This window comes from Sapajus apella, unplaced genomic scaffold (genome assembly GCF_009761245.1).
Source record: "Sapajus apella isolate SASKATOON/1434 unplaced genomic scaffold, GSC_monkey_1.0 scaffold1, whole genome shotgun sequence".
Taxonomy (NCBI): domain Eukaryota; kingdom Metazoa; phylum Chordata; class Mammalia; order Primates; family Cebidae; genus Sapajus; species Sapajus apella.
Window position 1 is genome coordinate 42,257,888 of NW_022436941.1, and position 13,611 is coordinate 42,271,498.

Consider the following 13,611-nt stretch of genomic DNA (forward strand, 5'->3'; position numbering starts at 1 on the left):
GAATTGCCTGAACCCAAGAGGCGGAGGTTGCAGTGAGCCAAGATCGCACCATTGCACTCCAGCCTGGGTAACAAGGCGAAACTCCGTCTCAAAAAAAAAAAAAAAATTTAGCAGTCAGCACCTCAGAATGTGATCTTATTTGGAAATGAGATTGTGGCAGATGTAATTATTTATCTTAGCGTGAGGTCATACTGGAGTAGGGTGAGGCCCTACCCCAATATTAGTGGTGTCCTTCTTAAAAGGGGAAATTTGGATGAAGGAATGCAAACATGGAAAATGCTATCTAAAGATATACAGGAAGAAGATGATCATATACCAGTCAAGTAAAGAGTCCTGTAACAGATCTTCTCTCACTGTCCTCAGGAGGAATTTATCCAGCCAACACCTTGATTTCAGACTTCCAGCCTCCAGAACTGTGTGACAATACATCTGTGTGGCTCTAAGTAACTCAGTTTATGGCCCTTTGGTACAGCCATTCTAGCAAACTAATGTACTAAGTAACTGTCTCCTCATCACTTCACCCTACACTAGGACTACTACTCCTATTGATAATGTGTTACCTGTTTCTCCTAAGGCAAATGTCACTTATATGGCAGGCTGGATGGCAGCATTCTCTCTTCAGAATCATTTTAGAATCTGCCATTACAGAAGTTGGGATGGAGATAAAATAGTATGGAGTCGAACATCGTGGATTTTCATGTAAAGCATTAATAGAAAACAATTTGAGAGTTCATTAGCCCCTTTGCTAAAACAAGTCTCAAAGTAATGTTCCAACTTTGTTTCCTGCTTTGCCAATTCTAATAAAGGAAAATAAATTTTCTGTCTGGCCTTTATTGAGAACTGCTAGCACTTCACAGTGCACTAAAAGTATTTGTGTGCCTCATTAATTGATTAGAAAGTTGATTTAAATAAAAAATAAAATTTATAAGTCTGATGCCAAAATGAGATACACGAGGGTTTATGTATGAAAATATATACTTTACCTAGTAGATTTAAACTTGAATTGGAATTCAAACAATTCAAATTGTTTCAGTTCCATCCTGCATTTGCCTGAATAATCTGCCTGCACTGTAATTTTCACTCTAATATTATCTGTCTCAGTGAATTAGAGATTGTAAGTAAAGCAAATGAAATATGAGAAAAGACATTTCTCTCAGAGGAATGTAAAATTTATAAGAGAAATGCTTAGTAAAACAGCACACTTAATAGCATTATATAAATACAGCTTTATGTATTACAGATGGGAAAACATGCCTTGATAGCTTTAGTGTCTGAGATTCTTAATGCCTTACTTGAAAATAACAGCTGGAGCATCAAGAAAAAATAACTTAACACCCAAGGACAGCACTGTGACCATCTGTGGTGGTGAATACGTTCCCAGGTAGGGGGTGTGCAAATGCGTAACTGGTGGAAACAGATAACTTTGTTCTTTTTCCCTTCTTTTTTCTCTTTTGAAATAAATACGGTTGTATTAGAGAAGTTGAACTGATCTTAATACACATTTTAGAAAAACTAACATAGACAAAAAATTGAGAGCTCTGAACTGAAATTAAAATGATAATTATCTTCATTTATTTTCTAAACTAGAGTATCTGAGGGAAAGGCAGCAGGTTGGTATAGCTGTATTTATGAAGCACAGACAGGGAAAATTATGCTATATAAAAATGTCAGCTTGCTTTCCTATCAACAGCTCTGGACTGTTCTTTAGAAAATGGCTTCAAGTGCGTCCTGACATTCCTCGATGTGCATAATGGGCAGTGAAAGGTCATAGGTGGGCTCACTCTCAAGATGTTGTAGCTTCCAGCCTGCAAACATTTCTGTGAGTAGTCCACTAGCACACCACTTTTTGGCACAACAATACAACACAGATCTCTCTTTTCTAGAAACCTAGGAGTCAGCCAATTCTTTGACCAAAGTCTATGTTAAAGTTTGGAACATGACCTGTCTTATCACTCAATGTTTTCTGTTTTAGTCATTTCCCCTGTGACTGGTTCACTATTCATAAATATTGAACCCCACAAATTGCATCATCAATAGACACAGTTTTGCTGTAGCAATAGCTTTGGTTTGGATCTTACATCAGTCAGGCCCCTTTGAATCCAAGCAAATAACGAGCAGCGGCAGCTCAACAGATAGAAGTAGGAATTTGTCATGTGAATCTACTTTGTATGTTAGATTTAGTAATCACAGAACAGGGACCAGAAATAGTCCACCAGTGTTTAGGAAATGTTCTTTGGGTTCCAGATTCAGTATAAACATTTAAGGAGATATATAGTTTTTATCCCAAATATTAAAATATAAAGCATCATTTTATCCTAGGATTCAAGGAGCTTTATAATTCTAGTAATATTAAAATATCTCTTTCAAATAATGAAACAAATGTTACTCTCACATCATCTTTGTATATTCTTCTTATACAATCCGATATTAGAAATCTGAAGTAATTTTATATACTGCAGGTAAACCCAACATGAATTTCAAAACAAATATTCTTATAAATCTCCCCTATATATCAGCCGTATCTTTATAGCCCAGGTTGTGAAGCAAAGGTTTCAAAATATTAGGCCATTACTCCCTCCAGCTTGTCTACTTGTTAATCTGTTGTCTGTATTGGGATACCTATCATCTTGCTGTTTCCTCAAAATAAGGAGAGCAGGTGTACACATCAGAAACTTGCTCTTGTTAATTGATTCCTCATAATAGAATTTCAGGCCTGAAAATGATTTGAGAGGTCATTTAGTGCAGCTCTAAATTCACTGGCTACCCATTGTCTACCAAGGAAAGCACTGAACATTTTCTAATCATGTTCAATATGTCTTCTTGTGCCTTGAGGTGTCTTTATTTATCTAAATCTCAGCAACACCTGGGACCCACAGACAGCAAATCGAGAGATGAGTGAAGGGGGCCTTTCAAAGTAACAAAACCAGATAAGGCAAGAGTATTTGAGGTCCATTTATTTTCCACTTACCTTTCTCACCCCTTGGTGATAGATGATGAGCCTAGACAAGAATTATAATTGCTTTTTTTTTTTTTTTTTAAGTTACTTAGTAATTTACTTCAGAAGAAAGGTGCCGGAAAGAGGGAAATTACTGTCTTCAAAATCTTTGCATTAATATACCAATCATCTATATGATTGCCCAAAAACTTGGGTGAACTTACATTTTCACTTGTCCATATGCTATTGCTAGTTTTTCTACTGTCATTTATGTCATTCTGTTAAGAGAACACAAGCTGATGTCTGCAGTAAAATAGACTCTTAGTTCCGTCTGGGAATTTCTTAGCAAGAACCTACAGGATAGAACTGAAACATTCTCATTTACTGAATTTTTTTCTAGTATTACTCATATACTAGAAACAAGCAATATAACAAAGCACTTTTGTCAGATGCATAGTTTACAAGTATTTTCCCCCATTCCATAGGGTATCTGTTTATTGTGTTGATAGTTTTATTTTTTAATTAATTTTTTTATTTTCATAGCTTATTGGGGAACAGGTGGTGTTTGGTTACATGAGTAAGTTCTTTAGTGGTGATTTGTGAATTTGGCGCACCCATTGCCCGAGCAGTATACACTGCACCCAATTTGTGGTCTTTTACCCCTCACCCCCTTCCCACCCTTCCCCCTGAGTCCCCAAAGTCTACGGGTCATTCTATGTCTTTGAATCCTCATAGCTTAGCTCCCACTTATGAGTGAGAATGTAATGATGTTTGGTTTTCCATTCCTGAGTTACTTCACTTAGAATAATAGTCTCCAGTCCCTCCAGGATGCTGTGAATGCTATTAATCCATTCCTTTTTATGTCTGAGTAGTAGCCCATCACACACACACACACACACACACACACACACACGCACGCACGCACATACATACCACAGTTTATGCACTTGTTGATTGATGGGCATTTGAGTTGGGTCCACTTTTCACAATTACGAATTGTGCTGTTATAAACATGTGTATGCATGTATCTTTTTCATATAATGACTTCATCTCGGTAGATACCCAGTAGTGGGATTGCTGGGTCAAATGGTAATTCTACTTTTAGTTCGTTATGGAATCTCCATACTGTTTTTCACAGTGTTTGTACTGGTTAACATTCCTACCAGTAGTGTAGAAGTGTTTCCATTCACTGCATCCACAGCAACATTTATTCTTTTTTTATTATGGTCATTTTATTATTTTTTAGTAAGATGGTATTGCATTGTGGTTTTGATTTGCATTTCCCTGATCATTAGTGATGTTGAGCATTCTTTCATATGTTTCTTGGCCATTTGTACATCTTCTTTTGAGAATTGTCTATTCATATCGTTAGTCTATTTTTTGATGGGATTGTTTGCTTTTTTTTCCTTTTGCTAATTTGTTTCAGTTCATTTTAGATTATGAATATTAGTCCTTCGTCTGATGTACAGATTGTGAAGATTTTCTCCCACTCTGTGGGTTGTCTGTTTACTCTGCTGACTGTTCCTTTTGCCATGCAAAAGCTCTTTAGTTTAATTAAGTCCCAGCTATTTATCTTTGTTTTTATTGCATTTACTTTTGAGTTCTTGGTCATGAAATCCTTGCCTAAGCCAATGTCTAAAAGGGTTTTTCCAATGTTATCTTCTAGAATTTTTAAAGTTTCAGGTCTTAGATTTAAGTCATTGATCCATCTTGAGTTGATTTTTGTATAAGTAAGAGACAGGATTCAGTTTCATTCTGTTACATGGCTTACCAATTATCTCAGCACCATTTGTTGAATAAGGTGCCCTCTCCCTACTTTATGTTTTTGTTTGCTTTTTTGAAGATCAGTTGGCTGTAAGTACCTGTGTTTATTTCTGAGTTTTCTATTCTGTTTCATTGGTCTATGTGCCTGTTTTTATACTGGTACCAAGCTGTTTTGGTGTCTTTGGCCTTATCGCATAGTTTGAAATCAGTTAATGTGATGCCTCGAGATTTGTTCTTTTTGATTAGTCTTGCTTTGGCTATGCAGGCTTCTTATTTGGTTTTATATGAATTTCGATTTTTTTTATTTCTGTGAAGAATGATGGTGATACTTTGATGGGAATTGCAGTACATTTGTAGATTGCTTTGGCAACATGGTCATTTTCACGATATTGATTCTACCTATCCATGAGCATGGGATGTTTTTCCATTTGTTTGTGTCATCTATAATTTATTTCAGCAGTGTTATTTAGTTTTCCTTTGTAGAGGTCTTTCACCTCCTTGGTTAGGTGTATTCTTAAGTTTTATTTTATTTTATTGTTTTATTTTTTGCAGCTATTCTAAAAAGGGTTGAGTTCTTGATTTGATTCTCAGCTTGGTTGCTGTTCGTGTATAAAAGAGCTACTGATTTGTGTACATTAATTTTGTATCTGGAAGCTTTGCTGAATTCTTTTATCAGTTCTATGAGCTTTTTGAAAGAGTCTTTAGAGTTTTTTAGGAAAACAATCATCATCAGCAAACAGCGACAGCTTGACTTCCCCTTTACTGATTTGGATCTCCTTTATTTCTTTCTCTTGTCTGATTACTCTGGCTAGGACTTTGATTACTATATTGAAGAGGAGTGGTGAGAGTTGGCATCTTTATCTTGCTGCAGGTCTCAGAGGGAATGCTTTCAACTTTTCCCCATTCAGTATTATGTTGGCTGTGGGTTTGTCATAAATAGCTTTCATTACATTGAGGTGTATTCCTTGTATGTTGATTTTTCTGAGAGTTTTAGTCACAAGGAATGCTGGATTTTGTCAAATGGTTTTTCTGCATCTATTGAGACGATCATGCGATTTTTGTATTTAATTCTGATTATGTAGTGTATCACATTTTTTCACTTGTGTATGTTAAATCATCCCAGCATCCCTGGTACAAAACCCATCTGATTATGATGGATTACATTTTTGATATGTTAGATTTGTTTAGCCAGTATTTTATTAAGGACTTTAGCATCTATGTTCATCATGGATATTGGTCTATAGTTTTCTTTTTTGGCTCTGTCCTTTCCTGGTTTTAGTATTAGGGTGATACTGGCTTCATAGAGTGACTTAGGGAGGATTCCGTCTTTCTCTATCTTGTGGAATTGTGTCAATAAAATTGGTAAGAATTCTTCCTTAATGTCTGGTAGAATTCTGCTGTGAATCTGTCTGGTCCTGGACTTTTATGTTGTTGGTAATTTTTTATTGCCATTTCAATCTCACTGCTTGTTATTGGTCTGTTCAAGGTATCAAATTCTTCCTGATTTAAGCTAGCAAGGTTGTACCTTTCCAGGAATTTATCCATCTCTTCTAGGTTTTCTAGTTTATGTGCATAAAGGTGCTCATAGTAGCCTTGAATCTTTTGTATTTCAGTGGTTTCTGTTGTAATATCTCCTGTTTTGTTTCTAATTGAGCTTATTTAGACTTTCTTTCTTCTTTTCTTGGTTAATCTTGCTCACGTTCTATCAGTTTTATTTATCTTTTCAAAGAACCAGGTTTTTAAATCATTTATCTTTTGTATTTTTTGTTTCAATTTCATTTAGTTCTGCTTTGATCTTGGTTATTTCCTTTCTTCTGCTGGGCTTGGGTTTGGTTTGTTCTTCTTTTTCTATTTCCTTGAGGTGTGACCTTAGCCTCTCTGTGCGCTTTCAGATTTTTAATGCTGTGAACTTTCCTTTTAGCACTGCCTTTGCTGTATCTCATACGTTTTGATAGGTTGTGTCACTATTGTCATTCAGTTCAAAGAATTTTTAAATTTCCATCTTGATTTCATTTTTGACTCAGTGCTTATTCAGGAGCAGTTTACTTAATTTTCAAGTATTTGCATGGTTTTGAAAGTTCCTTTTGGAGTTGATTTCCAGTTTTTGTCCACTGTGGCCTGAGAGAGTGCTGGATATAATTTCAATTTTCTTAAATTTATCGAGACTTTTTTGTGGCCTATCATGTGGTCTATCTTGGAGAAAGTTCCATGTGCTGTTGAATAGAATGTATATTTTGCGACTGTTGGTTAGAATGTTCTGTATGTGTCTGTTAAGTCTATTTGTTCCAGGGTATAGTTTAAATCCATTTTTTTGTTGCCTTTCTGTCTTTATGACCTGTCTAGTGCTGTCAGTGGAGACTGTGGAATACTGAAGTCTCCATTATTATTGTGCTACTGTCTATCTCATTTCTTAGGTCTATCAGTAATTGTTTTATAAATTTGGGAACTCGAATGTTAGATGCATATATTTTTAGGATTGTGATATTTTCCTGTTTGTTGGGCAAGGCCTTTTATCATTGTATAATGTCCCTCTTTGTCTTTTTTAACTATTGTTGCTTTAAAGTTTGTTTTGTTTGATATAAGAATAGCTACTCCTATTTGCTTTTGGTGTTGGTTGCATGAAATGTGTTTTCCCACCTCTTTACCTTAAGTTTATGTGAAACTTTATGTGTTAAGTGAGTCACTTGAAGGCAGTAGATGGTTGGTGTGTCCTTATCCATTCTGCAATTCTGTATCTTTTAAGTGGAGCATCTAGGTAATTTATATTCAATATTAGTACTGAAATGTGAGGTACCATTTCATTCCTCATGCTATTTGTTGCCTGTATACCTTGGTTTTTATTTATTATATTTTATTTTATAGGTCCTATGAAATTGATGCTTTAAAGAGGTTCTGTTTTGATGTGTTTTCAGGATTAGTTTCAAGATCTAGAGCTCCTTTTAGCAGTTCTTGTAGTGCTGGTTTGGTAATGGCAAATTCTCTTATCATTTGATTGTCTGAAAAAGACTATATCTTTCCTTCATTTGTGAAACTTAGTTTCGCTGGATACAAAATTCTTGGCTTATAATTGTTTTGTTTGAGGAGGCTGAAGATAGGGTCCCAGTTCCTTCTAGCCTGTAGGGTTTCTGCTTAGAAGTCTGCTGTTAATCTGATAGGTTTTTCTTTATAGGTTACCAGGTGCTTTTGCCTCACAGTTCTCAAGATTCTTTCTTTCATCTTAGCTTTAGATAACCTGATACAATATGCCTAGGGAATGATCTTTTTTGTGATGAATTTCCCAGGTGTTCTTTGAGCTTCTTGTATTTGGATGTCTACGTCTCTAGCAAGGCCAGAAAAGTTTTCTTTGATTATTTCCTGAAATATGTTTTCCAAATTTTTAGATTTCTCTTCTTCCTCAGGAATGCCATTGCTCTTAGGTTTGGTCATTTAAAACAACCCCAGACTTCTTGGAGACTTTGTTCATATTTTTGCATTCTTTTTTCTTTGTCTTTGTCAAATTGGATTATTTCAAAAACTTTGTCTTAGAGCTCTGAAGTTCCTTCTTCTGCTTGTTTGATTCTATTGATGAGATTTTCCAGAGCATTTTGCATTTCTATCCATTGTTTCTTGAACTTTTGAATGTTTTTTCACTTATGCAATCTATTTCATTGAATATTTCTCCCTTTACTTCTTGGATCATTTTTTTTTTTAATTTCCTTAGATTGGTCTTCACCTTTCTTTGGTGCCTCCCTATTTAGCGTAATAACTAACCTTCTGGATTATTTTTCAAGTAAATCAGGGATTTTTTTCGTGGTTTGGATCCATTGCTGGTGAGCTAGTGTGATTTTTTGGGGGACGTTAAAAATCTTTGCTTTCTCATATTACCAAAGTTGGTTTTCTGGTTCCTTCTCATTTGGGTAGGATATGTCAGAGAGAAGATCTAAGCTGCAAGGCTGTTGTTCAGATTCTTTTGTCCCATTGGGTGTTCCCTTGATGTAGTACTCTCTTCCTTTTCCTAGGGATGTGGCTTCCGGAAAGCTGACCTGTAGTGATTGTTATCTCTCTTCTAGCCACCAGCAAGTCTACCAGACTCTGAGTTAGTATTGGGGGTTGTCTGTACAGAGTCTTGTGATGTGATCTGTCTGTGGGTCTCTCAGCCATGGATACCAGCACCTGCTCCAGTGAAGATGGCAGAGAAGTAAGATGTACTCTGTGAGGATCTTTGGCTTTGTTTGCTTAATGCACTACTTTTGTACTGGTTGGCCTCCTGGCCGGGAGGTGGCATATTCAAGACAGCATCAGCTCTAGAACTCCCAAGAGTATATACCCTTTTCTGTCAGTTACCAGGGTGGGTAGGGAAGGACCATTAGGTGGGGGCAGGTTTAGGCATGTCTGAACTCCGACTTTCCTTGGGTGGGTCTTGCAGCAGCTGCTTTAGGAAATGGGGGCAAGGTTCCCAGGTCAATAGAATTATCTTCCTAGGAGAATTACGGCTGCCTGTACTGTGTCATGCAGGTTGTCAGGAAAGTGGGGGAAAGCCAGCAGTTACAGGCCCCACCCAGCTCCCATGCAACCCAAAGGGCCAGTCTCACTCCCATCATGCTTCCCCCAACAGCATGGAGTCTGTTTCCAGGCAGTGAGCAAGCCCGTATGAGACCTTGCCCCAGGCTACCCACCTCCCAGCAGCAAAAGCAATTAGGGCTTTTGTTCTTCCCCTGCCTGTGGAATCTGTACACTGAATTCATGCCCTCCCCCGAGTTCTGGCCAAAAGACTTCTCCATCAGTTCAAATTGTTAACAAAGTTCAGCTGGAGGTTTCCTTCTCCTGGGAGCCTTTCCCAGTGCCTCTGGCTGCCTTCCCCAAGGACACTTGTGAGTCAGGGTAGAAATAGCTTGCTTGGGGACCCAGCTAGTGCACAGGGCTTTTTCAGCTGCTTTCTCTACCCTTGTATTTCTCTCAGCTCTCTAAATTGACTCAGCTCCAGATAAAGTCAGAATCTTCTCCTGTAATCTAGACCTTCAGGTTCCCCAGTGTGGGGTGTATTCTGGGACAGACAATCCCTTTTCCCACTTCCACAGTTTGGGCACTCACAGTATTTGGGGTGTCTTCCTAATCCTTCAGGAGCAATCTCCTTCCTTCATAGGGTCTGTGGGTTCTCTTGGCTTTTCTAATCTATTCCTGCAGTTGTTCTGGACCAAAGTTCACAATACAAGCCACCACACACTGCTCCATCTGTCTGAGTGAGAGCTGTAATCTAGTCCTGCCTCACATCTGCTTTGATCTTTGTTGATAATTTCTGTTTTCAGAAGCTCTTAAGTTTAATTAGATCTTGTCTGTCAGTTTTTGCTTTTGTTGCAATTTCTTCTGACATCTTCGTCATGAAATTTTTGTCAGTTCCTATGTCCAGAATGGTATTGACTAGGTTGTCTTTCAGGATTTTTATAGTTTTGGGTTTTATGTGTTCTTGATGAGGCAATAGGGATGGGATCTAGTATGAAAATGGTGGTAGTGGCTTTAGATAGGGTCATGAATATTCTTCTGTGTAACATCAGGTAAGGCACATGTGAGTTCAGATGCTGAAATGTGGGTGATTATGTTGAAAGAACTATAGAAGCTCTCTTCTGAATTCTTCAATTTTCTTGACAAAGGAAGAAACCAGATTATCAGGGCAATGTGAAGCTAGGAGAGGAGCTATTGGAGATTTGAAGAAAAGATGTGTGGCATAGTCACCTACGAAAGTAGGAGACTGCCTGAATTCCTGAAGTGTAGTGTGATTACCGGGAGCAATTAGAGCCAACTTTGCATTTGTAGCCATCAAGTTAAGGAGTTAACAGTTAGTATTGCTAGGATTTTTTTTCTTCATCATATTCAGCTGCACAGATACAGGCATGGAATAGAGGGAAGACAACTTTAACCAGGATTTTAGTTTTGCCAAGAGATTACCACGGAAATACAGATGGTCAAGGAAAATAGTATATACAAGGGAATAAATAAGATTGACCATAGATTTTCAGCTACAGAAGAGTAGGGAAAGCACTAGAGTGAGGGACCTGGATAGACAGGAGGGGCTGTCAGAGGGCAGGATGCAGGGAATTGCATTTCAAAAAGGTTTGGGTGGTGCTAATAACAAAATTTGGAGTATGACCAAACGAGTGAGTGGATAAATTAATGAGCCAGATAAGCCCTTTAGGGAAGAGGAGTTCAAGTAAATGGGAGGTCAGAGTGCTTGAGACTAACCCAGTTGTACATATATTGAATTCTCAAAGAATAATGACAACAATATTCCTCAGAAATTGTTGGTGTTCAGTACAGCACAGCAATAATCGGAGGGAGTGGGAATACACTTATGACCTAAGGGTTGCCACTGAAAGGGGAAAGTGAATGTTATAAAAGTGGAAATGAGGAAATGCCTTATCCCTACAGCCCAGTGGTATTACAGAAAATAGATACTTGTTGGAGGGTCCCAGAGGAAGCAGTGTTCTCAGGGCAAAGTCAGATCTCCTGCAGAGCAAGAAGGTGAAATCAATGTTCAAAGAACAGGTCGAGGGGTTCTGTAAATGATGCTCTACATGTACAGAAGCAAAGGAGAAGAATTTCAGGAGTTGGGAAGGAACGGTAAATAGGAAAATATGTGCATAGTGAGATTCCACAGGAAAAGAAAGTGAAGTGAAACAAGAAGCTATCCAAGGATCAAAACTGGAAAACACAAAAGAATAAACATAATAGTAAGACAATGATAGGAGTGATTGGAAAGATAGAAAATAATAAGTGATTGGAAAAAGAAAGTAATCAAATAGTGTCATTTCAGTTAAGGTGAAAATAAATCAAATCTGCATAAAATTGTTCATTTATTATTTTTGATGCAGTTATACTTTCTGCCATTTTCCATCCCTCTTCTTAACTTTTCTCAACTCTTCTCATCCATGTCTTTTAAGACAGCAAGCATGACTTTAGGAAGCACATGTTATGTCCTTATAGGTTGTTCACCAGGACAAAGCGATTTGGCCCTTAAAGGCAGGGGTCCCCAATCCTGGTCCACAGGTCAGTACCAGTCTGTGGCCTGTTACGATCAGGGCTGCACAGCAGGAGATGAGCAGGCTGGGAGGGGGCATCAACATCTGAGCTCCGCCTCCTGTTAGATTCTCATAGGCGCTTGAACCCTATGGTGGAACTCTACTTTTCCTCTACCCCACCTCCACTCCCAACCCCATGCACAGACAAAATTGTCTCCTATGAAACCCGTCCCTGGATCCCAAAAGTTTGGGATGGCTGCTTAAAGGGAATTTGTAAGGAACTATGATCCTTTACTCCAGTTGTTACAAATTATTTATCACTCTCTAGCTTTACTTCTAACGGCTGCTTCGAACTGCTCTGTATTCTCTCTAATGCTCAGCTTATACCAGAGGGAAAACCAGAGGGGTAGTTATCCTATCTCACCACCAGTAGACAAAAGACAAAGGAAACTCAGGCTTCACGTCTGGACACTTTCAGAGTCTTGTAGATCAAAAAAGTGAGCCCAACCCTATTACTTACTATGCATTTGAATCACAACCAGAGCAACAGGTAAGAATATTAGGCACATGTGCAAATTACTAGTTGGGTTCATATTCTTTGATAAAGACTTGGAGAGAGAAACTTCAAATTAAATTTGGTTAATGTCTAGCATTTTTGTTGTTTTTGTAAGCTGATAAATTTGAGTCAATGGAATAAGTATGCTTTTTACAAAAATAAAATTTAAAAGCTTGATTTGTGTACAGGCATTTATTTGATGTGTTTATTATGTAATTTAAAGGTGAGAACACTTAACAAATTTATTTCAATGTAATTAGCTTGGGCTCAATTATTGTGCATTTTTTTAGTCCTTTTATAGTTACACTTTTCTCAAATGACAGAGCTCCTCAGGAAATTATTGGTGCTTATATATTTTGTTTAATGAAATTTAACCAAGCAAGTAAAAATCAAAAGGATGACATTGTATTTCAGATGCAGATCAAATCAGGGCTGGTTTGTATAAATATTTTGCTTTATTTGCACAAGTTTCCACACATTTTTTTACCAGTCATCAAATTCTTATCTGCTCTTCACGATCTCTGTTAATTAACCGTTCCCATTTTTGTAGAGTTTTTAACCTTTTACAGTACCCTAAAGGTCCGTAAAGTCTATAACTTGTTCTGGGGTTAAGACCAAGGAGAAATTTGGTATACAAATCTCACAAAGGTATTTTTGATCATTTCTAGCTTCTAGCAAAGATAGAACTAGTAGAAAAGAACAAAAATCATCTAAAAATATTTAGAGATGATGCTATTAGGACAGCAGGATGGATCCTAAATCTATTTTCAAATTAGCTCATTGTAAATGTTAACAAACATTTGATTTAAACTTATTAAAATGTATAAATATATAAATATTCATTTTAGAAAAGGAAAACTAGCTTAAAATTGTGTCAGGAATGGCATTTATGGGCCAGTTTTTTAGAATATTGATTTCAATGGAACTGAAATATAATCTATAATTTGATACCTCATCTGCATGCCACAGAAAAATGTTTCACTTCTTCAATTCCATACTGCTAAACTACAGAGTTCTGTGAAAAGTGACTTGTGATCTCAAACATGACTTCATGAAATCCTGCATCTTATTTCCAGTACTAATATATGATCTTTATTGCAAAAAGTGTCTAACTTCATTCTGCTCAGCACATGATGGTGGGTAATCTTATCATCTTTCCACTAATTTACTGAGCCCAAAGATTCAAATGAAACCTACTAATCAGTCTCTGCTTTTGAGACAAACTCAACAAAAGAGAAAATAAAGTTATCAGAAATGCCTTGCAAATTGTATGTGCTCCTAGTGACAACTGAGTGGGTTCATTACTAAATTTTTAGAACATCAGTTGGAGAATCTATCCTAGTATTTTTGGTGGGAAGGTCACT